This window comes from Phocoena sinus, chromosome 16 (assembly GCF_008692025.1).
Source record: "Phocoena sinus isolate mPhoSin1 chromosome 16, mPhoSin1.pri, whole genome shotgun sequence".
NCBI classification, from domain to species: Eukaryota; Metazoa; Chordata; class Mammalia; order Artiodactyla; family Phocoenidae; genus Phocoena; species Phocoena sinus.
In genome coordinates, this window is record NC_045778.1 from 62,273,995 (window position 1) to 62,279,285 (window position 5,291).

At 37.3% G+C, this 5,291-nt stretch overlaps 1 non-coding gene across 1 annotated transcript; it reads left to right on the forward strand.

Moving 5' to 3' along the window:
- The first annotated feature begins 4,701 nt into the window (after window positions 1-4,701).
- LOC116742059 lies at window positions 4,702-4,831 on the forward strand. Its single transcript, XR_004346336.1, has one exon. It is a non-coding gene; the product is annotated as a small nucleolar RNA SNORA20 (small nucleolar RNA).
- The last annotated feature ends 460 nt before the right edge of the window (window positions 4,832-5,291 follow it).

The following is a 5,291-nucleotide window of genomic DNA, read 5'->3' on the forward strand; positions in this document are numbered from 1 at the left end:
GTTCATGTGGTAATTCCATGTGGTGATCAAAACTTTGAAATGTATTTAAGTTGATACCTCGCCCTTCTGCAAATGTAACTAGCCCCATGAGGAAGCCTGCACTGGGAAATGCTGGCATAGGCATTATCTTCTCATTTTACAGGAAGCTGCTTTTCTATTCTACCTTCACTTCTAGAAGAAGGGATGAAAGCAAGAGTGTAGGTAGGACAAGCAAAGCTCTTACTGCCCAGTATGAATGCCATTTGCCATTTGTTTTCTCCGAACCAGGTACATATCTAAAGCCAACTCTCCTCTCTGGGATTCTTTGTAGGTTCTACAGAAACACCTACCCCTGAAGATCTCTAGCTCTGTTGACTCATGGGAACATAACTCCACCAGCGGAGTTGCGGGTGGCACACCCCCAATTCTTCCAGCTGAGGTTTCCTTGCTCCTCCAGGTGACTCTGTCAGACATTGCCCAGCCTGCTCTCTCTCACACATAGTTCATATCTGGCCAAGAGAAGACTTGCACATTTGTCCTGCCGTCTATAAGAATGGGCTTCTCAAATGCGCTTCTCATCAATAAGAGAGGGCTTCTCAAACATAGCCCTCTCCTCTGCTACTCCAGAAATCTTCATAGGAGACACATTTGACTTTCTCCTTAGGAGAAGACTTGAAATGAGAGAGTATCAACCCCTCCAACCTTCAAGCCTTGAATGGAAAGAACTCACAGAGCCAACAATTCTCTCCAAAGAACTCCCTTCTCTAAATTCCAGAATCTTCTCTCTTGACTTCTACAAAGTCTTAGAGGATGGAGATGGGTGGTCAATTGCCAATAACAGCATATCACAGAACATAAACCTAGAGAAAGTGGGAATGACCCACTGAAATAATCCCTTTGCTTTAAAACAATAAAGATTTATGTTGCTTGTCCATTAATAAGCCCTGTGAAGATAAAGACAGTGACTGTCTTGTTGACTCTTTTATCCCCAGAACTTAGAAAATAATCTGACACTAATTAAAGATTCAATAAAAGTGCCTGAATGAATGAATGAATGGGTGGTTGATGTCAATATTTATAGTGGCTAAATGCTTGAGTTCTGGAATCTAACTGACCTATATATGAATCCTGACTTTCCAAATTTATTGGATGTGTGGCCTTGAACAAACAGATTTAACACTTAGAGGTAATAGCTAACTCAGGGAATGATGGATTCTCTGAAGGATAGCCTCCCAGAGCAGGAGTTGATCCTCTACTGAGCAGTACCATTGGAGAATTAAAAACTATTTCATGGAAAATGGTCACTGCTAGGAGCTTTAGGCAATTTATTATGGTTACAGCTCTGATGCAGTAAATCATATTAGAGCCACACAGCCATATAATATTGAGAAAGGAATTGGGCCTCCTACCAAGAAACAGAGGCAGGAGAACCAACCACACAGCTGCAACCAATGCACGGACTCCTGCTCCTAGTTATGCCAGGGGAGGAGCCAGTGCTCTACCAACCCTGAACGCTGAGGTGCAAGAACAGGGCTTAGAGGCCGCCATTGATCTACCACGTTATAACAACTCATCCTTATCATACAGTTGAAAAACTCCATAACCTGGAACCATGGTTCCTCTCTGTATCTGACATCTGATCCTACCTAGACTCCTATGTGCTGCCCAGAACACAATGGGCAGTAGGTGATCACACATCTCCATCTGCCTCTGAATGTGTTTCCCAACAAACACTATTCCAAACCCAGAGGGTCAGGTCATATTCAAACCTGTCATGTCATTTACCCTCTTTTTGCTCTTTACTACTTACTGCTTATCAGTAAATTATGTATAGAAATAATACCAATTTTGAGAACCCAAATAAAAAAATAAGATATGAAAAAGGAGAAATCTCAACTGATACCACAGAAATCCAAAAAACATAAGTGAATACTATGAACAATTATATGCCAACAAATTTCACAGCCTAGAATAAATAGACAACTTTCTAGAAACATACAGCCCACCAAAATTGAATCAAGCAGAAACAGATAATTTGAACAGACCAATTACTAGAAGTGAAATAGAAACTGTAATAATAATTAAAAAAAAAAACTCTCTACAAACAAAAGTCCAGGCCAGATGGCTTCACAGGAGAATTCTACCAAACATACAAAGAAGAAATTATACCAATTTTTCTCAAACTCTTCCAAAAGATTGAAGAGGAGGAACATTACCAAAGACATTCTATGAAGCCACCATCACCCTTATACCAAAACCAGACAAAGATGCCACCAAAAAAGAAAATTACAGGCCAATATCTTTGATGAATATAGATGCAAAAGTTCTCAACAAAATATTAGCAAACTGAATCCAACAACACATAAAAAAGATGATACACCATGACCAACTCACAAGGACGTTTCAACATACACAAATCAATGTAGTACACCATATTAACAAAAGAAAAGTCAAAAACCACAAGATCATCTCAATAGATGTAGAAAATGCATGTGAAAAAATTCAACATCCATTCATGACAAAAAAATCTTACCAAAGTGGGTATAAAGGTACCATATCTCAACATAATAAAAGATATTTATGACAAAACCACAGCCAATATAATACTCAACAGTAAAAAGCTGAAAGCCTTCCTGCTAAAGTCTGGAACAAGACAAGGATGCCCACTCTCACCACTTTTCTTCCAAATAATATTAGAATTCCTAGCCACAGCAATCAGACAATAAATAAAATGTATCCGATTTGGAAGGGAAGAGGTAAAACTGTCACTCTATGCAAATGACATGATACTATATATAGAAAACCCTAAGGACTCCACACAAAAACTACTAGATCTAATAAACAAATTCAACAAAGTAGCAGGATACGAGATTAACATTCAGAAATCAGTTGCATTTCTTTACACTAACAATGAAATATCAGAAAGGGAATGTAAAAAAATAATGCCTACTAAAATTGCACCAAAAAATAAATAAAATACCCAGGAATAAACCTGGCCAAGGAGGTGAATGAATCATATGCTGAGAACTATAAAACATTAATAAAGGAAATTAAAGAGGATTCAAAGAAATGGAAAGATATCCCATGCTCTTGGATTGGAAGAATTAATATTGTTAAAATGGCAATACTACCCAAAGCAATCTACAGATTAATGTGATCCCTATCAAATTACCCATGACATTTTTCACAGAACTAGAATAAATTTATATAGAACCATAAAAGACCCAGAATTGCAAAAGCAAACCTGAGCGACAAAAAACAAAGCAGGAGGCATAACCCTCCCAGATTTCAGACAATACTACAAAGCTAGAGTAATCAAAACAGTGTGGTACTGGTACAAATACAGACATACAAATCAATGGAACAGAATAGAGAGCCCAGAAATAAATCTGCACACCTACAGTCAATTCATCTTCAACAAAGGAGGCAAGAATATAAAATGGGAAAAAGTCTCTTCAGCAAGTGGTGCTGGAAAAGTTGGACAGCTGAATGTAAATCAGTGAAGTTAGAACACACCCTCACACTATGCACAAAAATAAACTCAAAATGGCTTAAAGACTTAAACATAAGACATGACACCATAAAGCTCCTAGAAGAGATCATAGGCAAAACATCCTCTGACATAAATCAGACCAACGTTTTCTTAGGTCAGACTCCCACGGCAATAGAAATAAAAACAAAAGTAAACAAACCGGTCCTAATTAAACTTACAAGCTTTTGCACAACAAAGGAAACCTAAAAAAATGAAAAGACAACCTATGGAAGGGAAGAAAATATTTTTAAACCATGCGAATGACAAGGGCTTAATGTCCAAAATATACAAACAGCTCATACAACTCAACAACAAAAAAACAAACAACCCAATTGAAAAATGGGCAGAAGACCTTAATAGACATTTCTCCAAAGAAGGCATACAGATGGCCAGTAGGCATAAGAAAAGACGCTCAACATCACTAATTATTAGAGAAATGCAAATTGAAACTACAATGAGGTACCACCTCACACCAGTCAGAATGGACATCATTAAAAAGTCTACAAATAACAGATGCTGGAGAGGGTGTGGAGAAAAGGGAACCCTCCTACACTGTTGGTGGGAATGTGAATTGATACAGCCACTATGGAGAACAGTACGGAAGTTCCTCAGAAAACTAAAAATAGAATTACCATATGATCCAGCAATCCCACTCCTGGGCATATACCCAGACAAAACTATAATTCAAAAAGATACATGCACACCAGTGTTCATAGCAACACTATTCACAATAGGCAAAACATGGAAACAACCTAAATGTCCATCAACAGATGAATGGATAAAGAAGATGTGGTACATATATACAATGGAATACTATTCAGCCATAAAAGGGGCAAAATAATGCCATTTGCAGCAACATGGATGCAACTAGAGATTATCATACTAAGTGAAGTAAGCCAGAAAGAGAAAGACAAATGCCATATGATATCACTTATATGTGGAATCTAAAATATGGCACAAATGAACCTATCTACAAAACAGAAACAGACTCACAGCCATAGAGTTCAGACTTGTGGTGGCCAAGGGGGAGGGGTGGAGGGAGAGGGATGGACTGGGAGTTTGGGGTTGGTAGATGCAAACTATTACATTTAGAATGCATAAAAAACAAGGTCCTACTGTATAGCACAGGGAAGTATATCCAATCTCCTGGGATAAACCACAATAGAAAATACTATTTTAAAAAGAATATACTTCCCATTTATTTGCTGCTATAGGCTTTCAATGATATAAGCAGTTATATGCATGGGATAAAATAGTGTTGGGCCATTGTAAATTGAGGTGAAGTAACCAGATCATCTCTTCTCCATGGTCTAGACACTGCTTCCATGTCTAAATGTCCTATGTAAGTAGGCTTTAATAAGGTACTTAGAGTGAATTTCTACATGGGCTTATTAACGCATCGATCTAAGAATTTCACTGTTTTTTAAATAGCACTAAGTCTCATAACTCTGCATCAATCATCTTATGTATGTATCTATGTGTAAAACTGAGTCACTTTGCTGTACAGCAGAGATTTGCACACCATTGTAAATCAACTATACTTCAATAAAGAAAAAGAAATGGGTGTAACTTATTAGCAAAAATAATATAGTAATACCTGGAAAATTAGAAGTAAGTAGATTGGTTCAACTTTTTCCTGTAGTCAGTTTCACTGGGAAATTTTTTTAAATGTTTTTGTTTGCTGAATAAAGGCTTATAAAACAACAACAAAAAACACAATTTTATGTGGTTGTTTGGATATTAAACCAGACAACGTAGGTGGAGAGTTTAGCATCCTATA